Raw genomic sequence first — 16874 nt, 5'->3', positions numbered from 1 at the left:
GGTTCTTGGGCCCGTCAGAAAGTGACATTCTTTACTTACTGCAGGGTTCAGAACCTTGTAAGAGAACTGTGTAGACAAGGTATCAGATCAGTCTTTCCACAAGGATTTTTATTAGCTCTATGAAGTCAACCAGTGTCTCCAATTATGTCCTGTTATTTAAAAACAAAAACAAAAACAAACAAACAAAAAAACTTCTTACTGAACTTATGCAAATTACTATATTGACATTAATTTAAAATACTTACAAATAGTTTCCAAATTCTGGAGAAATCTGGTAGAGAGAGAGAGAGAGAGAAATGTTTCAATTTTGTTCAATTGTTAAAAGCTACAGATGGCTTAAGAGAAAAAAAAGTTTTCTTGACTCTGGAAAACAAAGCATAAAAAGAATCCACAAGGCCGGGCGCGGTGGCTCAAGCTTGTAATCCCAGCACTTTGGGAGGCCGAGGCGGGTGGATCACAAGGTCGAGAGATCGAGACCATCCTGGTCAACATGGTGAAACCCCGTCTCTACTAAAAAAATACAAAAAATTAGCTGGGCATGGTGGCGCGTGCCTGTAATCCCAGCTACTCAGGAGGCTGAGGCAGGAGAATTGCCTGAACCCAGGAGGCAGAGGTTGCGGTGAGCCGAGATCGCGCCATTGCACTCCAGCCTGGGTAACAAGAGCGAAACTCCGTCTCAAAAAAAAAAAAAAGAATCCACAATGTTTCAAACCAAAAAGTCAAGAAAAAAAAATGCAGTCCTCTATCAGTTCAGTCCCATGTAATTAACTCTTGTTCTGCTTGATGTTGCGTTAGCAATCATCAGGAAGCCATCACCTTTTCTTATCAGAGTTCTGGAAGTTTTTGTATAGTTCAATGGAATGATACTCGAAGTTATCAGAAATCTGTATCCAAGAGTACTTGTCAAGGTCTTTTTTATAAATTTCCTTGAAGAAGAAGAAGCTTTTGACTACAGTAAATCATAAACTGCTTTCTGAGACAAGTCAAAGTAAAACAATAATTGTCTGTGGATGACAAAAGACTTAAAATACCCATGGTTAAAGGCACAATTGACAAGGAAATTTGGTAATTTTTATGACATTCAGCAATTTAATATAATAATCATAATTATTACTGATAACATATACCAAGACATATCAGAATTTTAGTAATCCCATACCATTTGGGAACATGTATTAATAACACATTTTTATGACTCCCACTCAAATAAATTTAAATACAATTTCTTATTTGGCATGTTTTCCACATTATTTTTGCATAGCAAAAAAGCCTAATATGTCACTCTTGGACTTCCAGGAGATCTTCATGGAAAATACTTACTTTTATAATTTGAAATTAGATTTTTGGAAGTCTTCCAAATATCAACAGTTTAAAACACTTAATAAACACAGGACAGATAACAACCCACTATAAAGTAATATTCATTAGTGATGATTACCCCAAGTGAAAATGTAAAGATTTTGAAAACCAAAAACTTCTACTCCTTGATAGAAAGGAGACTCTGTTTCCAAAACAATCAAAAGACCTAGTGAAGATAGCACGAAGCAAACAAAATCTGTCTCTCCCTGGAGAGACGGATTTTTTGTGCAGTTTACTTACAAGGTAAACAAAAATCATTTACTGTCTCTTATTGGACCACTGAATCTTTTTTTTTAAAACAAAGCTACCCCCCTCCAAGTGGCTCATCAAAATCAATAAGGCTTAATCCAGAGTATGACTTAACCATAAAATCTTGTTTAAAAGAGAAAACCAAATTCTACCTCTATAACAGTGTATTAATGCTAAAGCTAGTTTTAATAAAATATTATAAATCCATTCAAACTCAGTTTTGCTCACACAAAACAAGATTTTCATAAACCTTTGAGAACCTCTTGCAATTTTTCTATTTTCTTTTTCCCGCAACTATCCATGCAGTTTTATGACCTTAAAACACCTAGAGCTGGGCATGGTGGCTCAAGCCTGTAATCCCAGCACTTTGGGAGGCCAAGGCGGGTGGATCACGAGGTCAAGAGATCGAGACCATCCTGGTCAGCATGGTGAAACCCCGTCTCTACTAAAAATACAAAAAATTAGCTGGGCATGGTGGTGTGTGCCTGTAATTCCAGCTACTCAGGAGGCTGAGACAGGAGAATTGCCTGAACCCAGGAGGCGGAGGTTGTGGTGAGCCGAGATTGCGCCATTGTACTTCAGCCTAGGTAACAAGAGTGAAACTCCGTCTCAAAAAAAAAAAAAAAAACTAAAAAAAAACGCCTAACAGAGACAGAGAAATCTGCCTAATTAGACCCAGGCAAAAAATGTCTAAATTAAATTCTGAAGATGTTTCTGTTTTATTTACTTTTTTTCATTTACTTATTTATTTTTAGAGACAGGGTCTGACTTTGTGACCCAGGCTCGAGTGCAGTGGTGCAATCATAGCTCACTGCAGCCTCCAACCCCTAGGTTGTAGCTGAGACTACAGGCATCCACCACCACACCCAGCTAATTTTTTAATTTTTTTTTTTTTTTTTTTTTTGGTAAAGATCGGGATTTTGCTATGTTGTCCAGGTTGGTCTCAAATTCCTGGCCTCAAGTGATCCTCCTGCCTCACCCACCCAAAGTGCTGGAATTACAAATGTAAGCCACCATGTCTGGCCCTTCTATTTTATTATAGCAACTTAAAAACTATCTTTATGAGAGGGCACAGTAGTTCATGCCTGTAATGTCAGCACTTTGGGAGACGGAAGCAGGTGGATCACTTGAGGCCAGGAGTTCAAGACCAACCTGACCAACATGGTGAAACCCCATCTCTATAAAAATCCAAAAAAAAAAAAAAAAAAAAAGCCAGGAGTTATGGCACGTGCCTGTAATCCCAGCTACTTGGGAGGCTGAGGAATGAGAATCACTTGAACCTTGAAAGCAAAGGTTGCAGTGAGCTGAGATCACACCACTGCACTCCAGTATAAGTGACAGAGTGAGATTGTCTCAAAAAAGAAAAAAAGAAGATAAACTTTTTTTCTTTTAGAGACTGAGTCTCACTCTGGCACCGAGGCTGGAGTGCATGTCGTGATCACAGCTCACTGCAGCCTCGACTACCCTGGCTCAAGAAATCCTCCCAGCTCAGCCCCCTGAGGCTTGTATTTGTGGCATGGGCCGCAACACCTGGCTAATTTTTGTGTTTTTGTGGAAAGAGGATCTCACTTTGTTTCCCAGGCTGGTCTCGAACTCCTGGGCCCAAGTGATCCTCCTGCCTCAGCCACCCAAAGTGCTAGGATTACAGGCGATTGGACCATTAAATCTTTTTTTTTTTTTTTTTAAACAAAAGTACCCTCCCTCTAAGTGGCTCATCAAAATTATGACTTAACAAGGACACACGAGCCATCTCCAAAGAGGTGCACAGCAGTCCTCACTAGAGTCAGAACCACCTCAAAGACAGCTCAAAGAAGGGAAAGTTTTGCTAGCCACAAATGGGGTACAACTCACATCTGCCAGCCATGTATGACAGGGTCTCAGCCTTTCAGCTGACCATCTACTCACAAAAGCCTAAGAGCCCCGTGTACCCCTCAGACAGCAGATGACAGAAAACCAAAAGGTCTCTATGGGAGAGGAAAGGATCAATGACAAGTGGGTACACCACAAAGTCAAAAGTCACACAAATATCAAACCAAAAGGGACGGGTTTCCTGCCCCTGCACCCAGGCTGTGGCAGGGAAAGTGTGGAATTTTAACTACAAGACTGCAAGGTGCAGACTCCACAGGGGACCCAAGGCAGACGACTGGAGCATACGAAGGATTTTAGCTTCGTTTCAGGTCAGACATTTGCTCTTTAATCTCATCAAGAGAATTTCTAAGGCAAGCCATGACCGTATTATGTGTCTTTAAATTTAATCTTCCCATGAATATAAATAAGGCAGTTGTTTAGAATAAGAAATCTCTAAACTGTTTTTTGTAATTCAGAGGTCTTTCTAACTTCAAGAATCATCTTTTGGCCGCTAACGACTAGAATTTCCAATAATGTACTCATTCTAATGGCAACTCCATCCCACAGCTTCTTCATGGAAAGCCCCAGACGTGATTTTTCAGGTTTAGAGTAAGGCATTACCATTTAAGAAAGACTTGTTTCCTGAAGAGGGTGTAGAATAGACAATTCCAAAGATCTCCAGTAAATTCACTCTCAGAAATAGGCTCAGATAGCAAGAGACTTTTTTTTTATTAATTTTAACTCACAGTTTCTATTGGTTGAAGTAATGAAATAAAAATTAGCTCCTTAGTTCCGATTGCTTGTCCATTGTTTTCCTTTCTTTTTTAAAATTTAATTTAATTTAATTTAGTTGTAAATTCCAGGATGCACGTTCAGGACATGCAGGTTTGTTACATAGGTAAATGTGTGCCCTGGTGATCACCTATGAACCCGTCACCAGGTATTAAGCCCCACACCCATTAGCTATTTATCCTGATACTCTCCCTCCTCACCACAGACAGGCCCCAGGGGGCGCTGTTCCCCTCCCTGTGTCCATGTGTTCTCATTGGTCAACTCTCACTTATAAATGAGAACATGTGGTATTTGGTTTTCTGTTCCTGTGTTAGTTTGCTGAGGATAATGGCTTCAGCTCCATTCATGTCCCTGCAAAGCGAGAGCCTCTTGTTGCCCCGCATGGTTAGCGATGTTATTTGCACACACGGTGCCTCTGGTGAGCCACACACTTCTGAGAGACACCCGTCACAGACCCCTCAACCCATGACACAGGGCAGCTCTCCTAGAATGGGCCTTCCCCAGGGCTAACCAGGCAACCAGGAATTTTAAGGGCAGACCGCAAATATTCCTTCTAGATGGACTTCTTATTAAGACAAACTTCCCCAACAGCTGGACACATTCAGAACAAAAAGTATGGTGCTTAAAACCTCGTGTCTCAGGTTCCCAGGCATCTTCAGACTGAACACCTGATGTGACCCAAAAATCACACCCCAGATGGTGGAAATGAGAGACAGTGCTCCCACTTGTCACAAGCCAAGCTCTCCAGAGCATAAACAAGACGAGACGGTGCCTCATCCAGCTTCTATTTTGTTCTTTGTTGTCGTTTTGAGATGGAGTCTCTCTGTTGCCCAGACTGGAGTGCAGCGGTGTGATCTTGGCTCACTGCAACCTCTGCCTCCTGGATTCAAGCAATTCTCCTGCCTCAGCCTCCCGAGTAGCTGGGATTACAGGCGCCTGCCACCACACCTGGCTAATTTTTGTATTTTTAGTAGAGATGGGGTTTTACTATATTGGCCAGGCTGGTCTTGAACTCCTTACCTCAAGTGATCTGCCCGCTTCGGCCTCCCAGAGTGCTGGGATTACAGGTGTGAGCCATTGCGCCCAGTTTGGCTTCTATTTTGAGGATCCACAGAAATGTTGGAATGCCCATCTGATCACAGCCGCAGACTGGTGCTCCTCAGAGTCAGCCTGAACCATGGGCTGGCGGGATCTTCGGCCCCAGTTCTACCCTACAGGGCCCCTCTTCAGGACAGAACAACGCAGGAAGACCAAGACAGAGGACAAGAAACTTCCTGGAAGGAAGGGCATTAAACAATACAAATATTCACACCAAAAAGTACACCCGAGTCACTGCACCCAGCACTGTTCACACATCCTTTCTCCCACTCATCAACATCTTGCAGAGGAAAACGACTGGTTTTTACCATCTGCTCGACCAGATTCCACAGAGAGACCACCCAGGAGCCTGGCTGGTAAGAATTTCTTACCATTCTGCCAGCTTGTCAGATCCTGGGTCCCCTGACTGCAGCTTCCAGAAGAACAAAGCAGCTTTGGTATTCTGTTCAGGATCCCCTTTACCTTTGAAAGTTTCACTAAAATATCAACTCGCAAAAGGGAGATTAGTTGGAGAAATGGCAGGCACATTTACCTATGTGCACATGGAGAAGAACCGGTGATGACTGCAACCCCGCAATGGGGTGCAGAAGCTTATTTACCGCCTTGAGGTTACAGAAGGAACAGGGGCTGGGATCATGGCAAGACAGGTAAGGGGAGCGGGAGGAGGAGGACTGGCTAGCTAAGTGGTCTCGGAATGCTGGTCGAAGCCCACAGACAGCAGCCTTCAGAGAGAACAGACTGGAAATGCTTCTTTCTGATGGTTAAACATGTCACACTCTGAGTGAATCCTTCCTAGATCCAGACAAGGGAAGGCTTCAGAGGAAACCTGTCTACACGGGGGCGGATTCTCTACAGATGCAAACCTTCCCCTCAGAAGACAGTTCTGCAGGGCTGCTTCCGTTTGCAGCCTCCTCTAAATGGCCATCTCAAAATGTATCCAAGTATATCGTGGGGTGAAGTATTTTGGTTTCCTTCAACGACACCCTTACTACTTAGTTCAATACCATTTCTCTTAGCCATGAACTCTCCAAGTCGTTTTTTGTCTGAAAAGGTCTTGATATAATTCGTAATCTTGAGTGATCCTCATGTCAGGAGAGAAATCTTGGTTGACAGTTAAATTTCCTTCGTATATTAAAGAAACCTCCGCTCAGCGCGGCGGCTCATCCCTGAAATCCCAGCACTTTGGGAGGCCAAGGTGGGTGGATCGCTTGAGCTCAGGAGTTTGAGAGCAGCCTGGGCAACATGGCAAAGCTGTGTCTCTACAAAACTTAGCTGGGCAGGGTGGCGCATGCCTGTGGTCCCAGCTACTCAGGAGGCTGAGATGGGAGGATCCCTCAGGCCCAGGAGGTGGAGGCTGAAGTGAGCTGAGATCACACCACTGCACTGCAGCCTGGGTGAAACTCTGCCTCAAAATAAATAATAAATAAAATAAATAAATAAATCTGTCCACGGTTGTGTGGCTGCTGAGATGTCTACCTTGCCTACATTTATTTCTCTAATTCTTCCTATCTCTTATTTCGATGTAATTTTAGACATTTTAAAAGTTGCAATAGTAGTACAAAAAATTTCATTTATGATTCCCTCAGATTCCTCTCATATCCACATTTGACTACATTTGGTAAATGCTTTTCTCTTGGTGCAGATGTTGAATATACAGATATTTTCCTAGACCCTGTGAGAGTCAGGTGCAGTTACTTTACCTGCAAATATTGAGTGTGTGTTTCTGAAACCAAGGACAACTCTTACGCTACCACATTGTAGTGATCAAAAACAGGAAATCTTCATTGACACAATGCAATACTCAGACCTTCAGATCTTCTTCAGATTTTGCCAACTGTCCCAATATTGTTCTCACAGGGGAAGAAGATCCTGAACCATGTCTTTATTCGGTTGTCCCATCTGGCACTGTTCTGCAGCCTGTTCGATTTCATGATATTGACGTGTTTCAAGATACAGACTAGTCGTTTAATGGAACATCCCTCCATTTGGTTGCCTGATACATCCTCAGGTTGAGAATCAGGTTTTACACTTTCAGTAGGAACACTACAGATGGAATGTCGGGCTTTTCCAGCGCAACTGCTAACAAGAAACAAGAAGGAGGAGGGTGAGGTGGGCTTTCTCCTGCTAGGAGGGTGAGGTGGGCTTTCTCCCTTGACTGCAGCCACTTGGGTAAGTGGTGTTTTATAAAATTGTACTTTCTCCACTATAACCTGCTCCCGTTTCCATTTCTGAGTGCGAACTCTCTTGTGGGCGGAGACTTTTGAGATTCTGGGTCTCTTAAACATCAGTTTTGGCTGATTCACTTCAGGGTCACAACAATTCTTCTGCGTGTTGTCTGCTTTCATTTATTCTTGGCACTCACTGTGGCTCCGGAATCTAAAGATCAATCATTTTCATCAATTCCAGAAGTTCCTTAGCCGATATCTCTTTGAATACAACCGTTCTTTCATTATCTGTATTTTCTCCTTTTGTAATTATTGTAAAGCATGTTTTGCACATTCTCATTTCAATTCTCCAGTCTCCTGAGGATCTTTCATGGGTTGCAAATCTTTATTGCTGTGTGTTCTAGACAACTCCACATATGGATATTCTTATCATTTCTGTCATCAATTGAGGCTAATCTGTTGCGTTCTAATTTTTAACTTCACTGATTTCACTATTCACTTCCAGAAGTTTCCCCTTGGTGTTTCGAACAAGCCCGTCTTCTGTGATGGCAATATGGTATTTTTCTCCTGACTTCAATCATTCTTACCTATCTTTAATCCTTTTAAACCTAGTTAAAAGATTTGCTAGGGTAATATACCACATTTGAGGTATAATTGACAAATTGAGGCATAATTGTTTTATTGAAGTATATTTGTCAAAGATTGTACACATTTAAGGTGATGTGGTAATCACAATGTGATGTTTTGATGTATGTATATATTGTAAACTCATTACCACACTGAGTTACTTAATAAGCTAATTAATACATCTGTCACCTCACAGAGTAACCTCGTATGTGCAGGATGAGGACCTTAAGATCTACTCTTAGCAAATGTCAAGTATTCTTAACTATAGTTCCCATGCTGTATATTAGATTCCAGAACTCATTCATCCAGTTACAAACTGGATGTTTGTATTTATTTATTTATTTTTGAGACAAAGTCTGGCTGCATTGCCCAGGCTGGAGTGCACCGGTGCGATCTCAGCTCACTGCAACTTCTGTCTCCGGGTTTCAAGCGATTCTCCTGCCGCAGCCTTCCGAGCAGCTGGGATTTCAGGCAGGCACCACCACGCCTGGCTAATTTTTGTATTTTTAGTAGAGACAGGGTTTCAACATGTTGGCCAGGCTGGTCTCAAACTCCTGACCTCTGGTCACCTGCCTGCCTCGGCCTCCCAAAGTGCTGGGATTACAGGTGTGAGCCACCACGCTCGGCCGGAAGTTGGTACTTTTTTATCAACATCTCCCCATCCCTCCCACTCCCATCGCTGGGGGCGGGGGGTGGAAGGAAGCGGGAGGGAGAGCATTAGGACAAATATCTAAAGCAACTGGGGCTTAACTAGACGATGGATTGACAGGTGCAGCAAACCACCATGGCACGTGTATGTCCCTGTAACAAACCTGCACATTCAGCACACGTATCCCAAAACGTAAAGTGAAATTAAAAAAAAAAAAATTAAAACACAAACTTAAAAGTAAATTGAGATTAAACAAACGAAATTTCAATGATGTAAATTGCTATATCATATTATTAGATTAATTTTTTTTTTTTTTTTTTAGACGGAGTTTCGCTCTTGTTACCCAGGCTGGAGTGCAATGGCGCGATCTCGGCTCACTGCAACCTCCGCCTCCTGGGTTCAGGCAATTCTCCTGCCTCAGCCTCCCAAGTAGCTGGGATTACAGGCACGTGCCACCACGCCCAGCTAATTTTTTTTTTTTTTTTTTTGTATTTTTAGTAGAGACGGGGTTTCACCATGTTGACCAGGATGGTCTCGATCTCTTGACCTCGTGATCCACCCGCCTCGGTCTCCCAAAGTGCTGGGATTACAGGCTTGAGCCATGGCACCCAGCCCAATTTTTTTTTTTTTTTTTTTTTTGAAGACGGGGTTTCACCATGTTGGTCAGGCTGGTCTAGAACTCCCAACCTCAGGTGATCCGCCCACCTTGGCCTCCAAAGCGCTTGGATTACAGGCATGAGCCACCACGCCCGGCCTAGATTAATTTTTAAAACACAGTATTTTTAGTCTATAAAGTTAAAACTACTTATACTAAAATTCTACTGTACACACTGCTGATACACTGTGCAGAGAGCTGAGGCAAGATGGAGGAGGGGAACCAGTCACAAATCTTTCATTCAAATATCTATTACTATGGATGGCAGTATTACATTATTTTCTATACTTTAATAGTTCCTGAAACTAATGTTATTAAGGCGACTTGCAGGATTCCTTTTGAGTATCAATCAATGTGGATTTCAGGTATGGAACCGACTAGAATTTTCAAATATCTGTCCTAACTCTAGGGATTTTCTTCACTTTCTTCAGTAATTACTGAGTCCTGTCAGCCCAGCACAGTTCTGCTCCACAGAGACACAGTGCCGCAAAAGGTCTCCCTACATGGAGGTTACATTTTAACTGGCATCAGTTTTGTCTGTGAATCATTATGTGTTTGAGAGCCCTGAGACAGCTCATGTCCTATGTAAGTGACAGTTATTTGCACACAATGACGTTTGTATCTGGAGGATTTACACCTCATTCAGCTCGTGCCTTCGGGAGAATGAGGGAGGCCTAAGGGTGCCCTGTGTAGTTTGTTACAAAGCAAGAGGTCATCAATAGACTGCACAAGGTGGGGACCCTGGGTGATGGCCACAGAATCCACCTAGCGTTTAAGGGTTTGAGAGAATACTGAGGGGATCCGCAATGTCCCTGAGGCAGGAAGTCCGTGGTCATTGTAAATGCAAAGGGAAGCGGGGCGTAAGGACCAGCAGGACTGGGGAAGGAGCCAAGCAGAAGTCATGATGGTCAACCAGGCTGTGTCAGCCAGAACCGAGGTGAGGAGTGGCTGGACCAGGGACGCAGGGCGATGGGGAACCACAAAAGCATGTATGGCTCTTAGATTTGTACAAATCGATGTATTTGATTTATGTGGCTGAGACAGGAGAATCGCTTGAACCCGAGAGGCGGAGGTTGCACTGAGCCGAGATCACACCTCTGCACTCCAGCCTGGTCAACAAGAGTGAAACTTTGTCTCAAAAAAAAAAAAAGAAGTCCACCCCACTGCACAAGCGAATCCACTGCAGGTTGAATTCCTCATCCTGCATCTCCTGAGAGGAGTACCAGCCACAGACGGGAAAGGTTTGCTCCCCTTCCATGCAATGCATTCAGGCCCTGCACTCAGGAGCAGTCCAACGTCATTGGCATGGGAAGCCCAGAGACTAGCTGGGGTACCTTTTAAGATGGCATAGTTGTGGGCAACCCCCCATATAGGCACTAAGGAAGGAGAGCTAAGCAGAATCCTGGCACAATTAAGGCCTGAAGAACGTCTCAGTTTATAGTGCTACTAGTCAGTGATTTCCCTTTATATAACCCTCTATATATATTCATGTTAGTTCTCAGAATGAGTGACTAAAGAATATCTTACCACTCAGTTATTTCCATATATATATATATATATATATATATATATATAACCATATCTTAGTTCATAATCGGAGGAATGCCTAGAGTAGATGCAGTACAGAGCATGAATTAAGGAATAAGCAGCTTATAGTCAGAGGAATGTCTGGAGCAGACACAGTGCAGAGCATGGTTTAAGGGAAGACAGTTACACCAGGACAAGAACCCATGGCCCAGGCGGCAGCATTCAGTATCGTAAAGATACCCGCTGTATGGCAGGCTTGGGGCAAGAGCCCCTCCTCCGGATAAAGGAGTTGTAGGACCTTGCTCCAGTTCTTGTGGAAGGCTGCCCTCAGACCGGCAAGCCCTCAAGCATCCGAGGGCTCAAAACGCCTCCGGATAATCGCACCTTGGTGACTGTGAACTTTATCAGCTCTTGTTACTGTGCTGCTCGAAAAGCATCTTCCCACAGAACTCATTGGAAGCTGCCAGCAGGTGGCAGTAACCCTGACAGCTCTGTCATTGCTGTGTGACTTAAAGCATCCTCCATAAATCTTCTTAGAAGTAGCTTGCCCATAGACGGAGGTATTGCACACTGCACCCTATTCACTGCGCATGGCCCACCTCCATGCCTCGGTGACCTAATGGGGGTGGACCCCTTACTGCATGCAGCCCTTGCCTCAATGACCTAATGGGAATGGACCCCTTGCTGTGAACTCTCCACCTCCTAGCCTAGGTGACGTAATGGGGATGGACGCCGTGTTTATTGCTCAAGACCCTATCACTATCCTTAGAGATAATTTCACTCACTGCCCTGCCCCCTAACCTATACACAATAAATACACACACTTCTGGACATTCAGGGCCTTGCCTGACTCCGCTTATAGGCGGCGTGGCCCCTCGAGCCCAGCTGCATTTTCCTTGTACTTCTGCGTCCTGTCTCTTTATTTCTCGGATCCTGCGCCTCAGCACAGCATAAGGGATGCCCCACAGCCCTGTGGGGCCTGCAGCCCTACAATAGTCTTTAGAAGAATTTAAATCAAGATGGGTTTTCATGAGAGAGAGTAGGAAGGTTGAAGTTTGGTCTGAAGCCAAAGAAATATGGCTTTCTTATTACCTTGTGTGGCAGCATTAAACTGACATCATAAATCTCTACCTGAAAGGTTTGCTGGTGAGGAGTCAGGAACTGGAAAAATGCAGCGGGGGTTCAAAGGGTCTGCGGTTACTGGAGTGGCCTGAGACACGGGCCATGAAGTCGGTTACCCAGAGACTGCAACAGCTTGAACAGAATCAGAAGGAATAGGCAGAGCTCATTCCCTTCAGCCGATAGTAGAGAAAGTCACACCTGTGTCTATTTTAAAATCCAGTTTCTAATCCTCCACTTTAAGAGGTAGGATGCAGAATGCGACTTAGATTCAGCTGACCCCATCCATCAATGGGGAACTGTCCCATAAAAGGGGAAAAACGAGCCTTCTGAAGGTGCTGGCTTCCAGGGAGGGTTTCTTCCTTGCTTTTTTAAAGTACAGGACAGCAGTTTTTCAATGCCCCAGCTTGTTGCAATATCTGCGAACTTCCAAAGGCAGACTAGAAAAGCCCTGTGGCTAACCGAAAGCACAGGAGGACTTTGCGTCTCTCTCAGAGGCCTGCCTTTGTGTCTAATGATTCAAGCTGCATGGCCAGGACTGTTGATTTCATTTCCTTTTTTCTCTTTCCCGCAAGCTATTTTCAAAGAATCGTGTAGCTGCTTTTATTCTAACACTTAGAGACCGACCAGCCCAACCAACATTTGCTCTTCAAATCAGGAAGATTTCTAACCAGAGCAGAAATTAGATCTCCATGCTCTGGAGCTTCAAGCTGTAACACAGTACGCCTTTGAAAACTTGCATAAATCTCTCAACAAACGCTTCCAGGTGCTCTTCCTCCGGGGCTCCGGCCACCTATTTCCTCTGTGGTGGGGGGGGTCCCTGAGTCTTGTAGCCTGTCTTGTGACTGTGTAGACAGTCAAGGTCCCCACGAGTGGGGTGATACACAGCCACTCATCTCTCTAAATCTCTAAACTTGGTAGGATCCTCAGAAAGTGGGAGCACAACAGTCTTTACAATTTAAAAGGTCCACCGCTGTCCAGGGATGCGAATTCTTTGAGCAGGGGGTTAAGTGCACAGGGAGGTCTGGAGCTGAGGGCGTCTGATGACAAGGCCCTGGGGTGTGGGACAGGGCTCAAGGCACAGCAAACCAGCCTCGCTGCGTGTCCCTGGAGCCTGTGCCAGGTCTCCTTCCTGGCTGCCAGCCTTTCCACAATGCCCTGCATGCCTCACCCCTTCAGATCAGGCCGAAAGGTTTCTGTAGGTCACATCTGGAAAGGGAGGTTGAGCAGTCAGCTGTCTAAGGGGCTTGCGGGGAGGTTGGGGGAGTCACAGGACTTTGTTGAGGAGGGAGAAGTGGAGGAGATGGGGGTGGCTGTTGGGGAGGAGGGTGCACACCGGAGAGCTAGAAATGAGCATTTCTAGATCTGGTGGGTCAGGGACAGGAGTTGGAGGTACCAGGGGTATAAGTGGGTGGAGAAGGAGGATTTGCAGTGGCAGTGGAGTTCAACCTCTGCTCTAGGTCGGCTTTTGGTTCCTTAATTTTGTTAAGGGATGTTTTAAGACTCACCATAGTACATTCTGTGTTCCTCAGGCAGTGTGATCTTCCTCTAGATGCCAGCAGGCCAGCTGTTTATAACGAGCGCTCTCTAACACGTTCTAAACACAGACCCATCTCTGGCCGTGGCCATTTCCCATCTGCACCGGTGCATGCGTTCCAGTACTGCCTGAGTCCGCCTTCCCAAGGAAAGGCCAGGAGGTAGCTTTCCAGGCCTAGAACACATCCTTACCAGGACCCAGGGGGTGTTCCTGCAGTGGGCGCAGAAGAGGCAGCCCGTGATGCAAAAATTCGCTCTCAGAGATGGATGGAGAAAGCAGAGACCTGCGTGGCCACGTGCAGGGAAGGAGAGCGCTTGCGCAGACCACGCCTCCGGTCTCCCCCAGAACCTGAGATGCCTTCTGCGGAGACCAGTTCAGTCATGGAGATCCCAACCCAGGTGGCGCTGAAGGAATTCAGAAACAGACACAGAGATAGAGATCAAACAGTGTGGGACGGCAGGCGGACCTCAGTATTCCAAGCTGAGAGCCTCCGAGTTGGACCCACACATTTATTGACAGCAAGCAAGTGATAATCATCGTTTAAAGCATTTTTCGCAGGGAACAAAGCATTCTTTACTAGTGGCAAGAAACAGGCTCTGGTGCACTTATCTACCGCCGTTGGAACCTGTCGGTAAGGCACGTGTGGCTCATGCTATTGTTTACGGTTCAGAAGCGCCCGGAGAGGTCTTACCCCCAAGAGCCGTTAGGTATTTCTTTCCCTCGCTCCACTAAACAACAACCTCTAGCAATGTGTGTCACTGCCATCACAAGGATGTCACGGTGCAATAGATATCCTGTTTATGGCCAGTGTCTTTAAGGCCTGTGTCTGCCAGGTTTAGGTAGAAGCCAACATCTTCAGCGTCAGACCCGCTCCCTGTGATACCGGCAGGCGATGCTGGGATGGGGGTCTCCCAGCACTAATCAGGGCAACAAGGAGGAGATGACACGAGCCCTTACGAATTGGTGTCTTACAACAAAACTCCACGAGAGCTTGACACACACAGACAAAGAGTGCTGCCCGTGGGTCTCATGGGTCTCAAGCCCCCGGTCTGGTCGGAATGCTGCCTGGAACAGAGCCACACTCTGCGCCCCTCGGGTGGCAGAGACCAGAGAGACGTCCTCCTTGGTCACACAGCTCTCAGGACATAAAACAAGGCGAGAAGGGAACCCCATCACGTTTGTTTTTGTTGTTGTTGTTGTTTGTTTGTTTCAGGGACCCACAGTTTGCCTAGGCAGACACGGGGCTGACAAGCGCCACACACCCAAGTGCCGGGGACACAGCAGGCTTTGAAGGACCTGTGCCTGTGTTCTCTACCTGACGCTTCCTCTCCTTACGACAAACAGCAGAACAGAGGCAAAGGAAGACAGAGACCACCTGTGAGATCAGAAGGACCAAATAGAAATCTAGAGAACTCACAAAAACACGAAAAGTCGCTTTTTACCCAAAGAACCAGTTCACAAATGTTTTCTCCTGTCAATCCCAATACATAAGAGAAGAAAATGCACGTCTAACCGTTCTCGCCTAGACCAGTCGCACACCAGACACCCGGGAGGCTGGCAGTAAGAGCTCTGCCTCTGCCGGCTTGGGTCAGGGGTCCAGGGTCTTCGCTTCAGTAGCTCCAGATGGAGCCGGGTCCCAGCCAGTGAGGGAGGGCCCCGGGCTCTGTGCCACTCTCTGCAGGGACCCAGACAGAGATCATCTCCAACCCCACTTAGCTGTGACATGGACTCCTCGGCTGGATCTGGAAGCCAAATGGAAACCAAGCATATGAACAAGAGAAAAGCATACACATTGAATTAGTGTTCAAGGTACGTGGGGAATCTTCCCAGCTGAGTGAAGTCTGAAGAAGAGGCCAAAGCAAGATGCTTTTGTACTTTTCAGACAAAGAATAACAAATGTGAGAAGAAATGACGAGGCACGCAGAATCTGGTTAGAGACAGTCGATTTCCAGGGCAGTTTCTAGGGATATGCAGGGATCTAAAACCCGTGGACAACAAGGCTGACTTCGCGAGGTACGTTTACTTGGGTCCGTTGCTGCCCGCAGCTCCCAGCCTCTGGTGCTGACACTCTCTTCTCGCCCTGGTGGGGGGGTGCCACCCCTAGAGGAGTCTTTATGGCTTGCTGCATGCAGGAAGAGGCAGGTCAGATCACCCTTTCTAAACTATAGTTTTTTCAATGTTTTTAACATAAAATTATCAGTTGGGATGGCATGTCATTTACTCCTTCAAGGGAAAGGTGGGCTGGGGAGGTGCAGGGTTGAGGGAGGACGTGGTGAAGGACATGGCGGTGGGGTATGGGTGGAAATGGGCTCTAGGAGCAGAGGAAGCAGGAAAGGAAGGGGTGGGGGCGAGAGGGCCATGAGCCGTGGGTCTGGAGGCAGAGGCAGGCACTGGTGGGACAATAAAACCTCACAGGAGGGGTGGCCCAGGTCAGGGGGGAGGTGGAGGCCACCGGTAGGGAGACTGGGGGCAGGGGCCGACAGCTCCACAGGCTTTGTATCATTTAACACGGATTCAGTTTTCCTTACAATTATTCATTAAAATAATATAATAACCCAATAAAACATGGCTATACTGTAAAGTTTGGTAAATGATTGGTAACAATTAAAATTAAAAGTGGTTGGAATGCTTCTCTTAATGACACAAGTGGACTTCTGTCCCACCTTTGCCATGAACCTGTGAATGAACAGTTACCTGCTAGAATGTGACAGTTTCACATCAGTCGTACGCCTGTTTTTTTTTTTTTTTTTCACGTGTTCAGTTGGAAGCCTTGAGAAACCTTGCTTACATAAATAAGTAGACAGGAATGGAAAGAGTCTTTATGCAATGATTTGAACTCCTTCAAAGTTATAGACCCAAAAGCACAGTTACATATGATAAAGATCCTTGTAAATGATCCATCTGCTGCCAACTGGATTCGTTCCACCTCCCACTTGTTCAAATGAAGAATTGAAAGTTACCTGACTTGTCGTGAGATTTGAGATCCAGGAATTAAAGACAGTCTCACCCAAAATACCTACTCCAGTATTTTAAATTATCCCCTTGTTAATCCCTGGAGATGTCGACCTGTGGTCTATAGTCGGATGCAAGATTGCTGAAGTGGGAATTGTGTGAAGTGGGAAGGGCTATTCGAAGTAGGGACTCTCTGATCTCATGCTAGATCTTAGGAAGATCATGTTTTGGAAACAGCCCAGGTAGAAGTTAAAGATCTGGAAATTAATTTCTTTAAAACCATCCATGGGCAAGTTC

Source organism: Saimiri boliviensis, chromosome 17, assembly GCF_048565385.1.
Source record: "Saimiri boliviensis isolate mSaiBol1 chromosome 17, mSaiBol1.pri, whole genome shotgun sequence".
Taxonomy (NCBI): Eukaryota; Metazoa; Chordata; class Mammalia; order Primates; family Cebidae; genus Saimiri; species Saimiri boliviensis.
Note: the sequence above shows the minus strand (reverse complement) of the source record.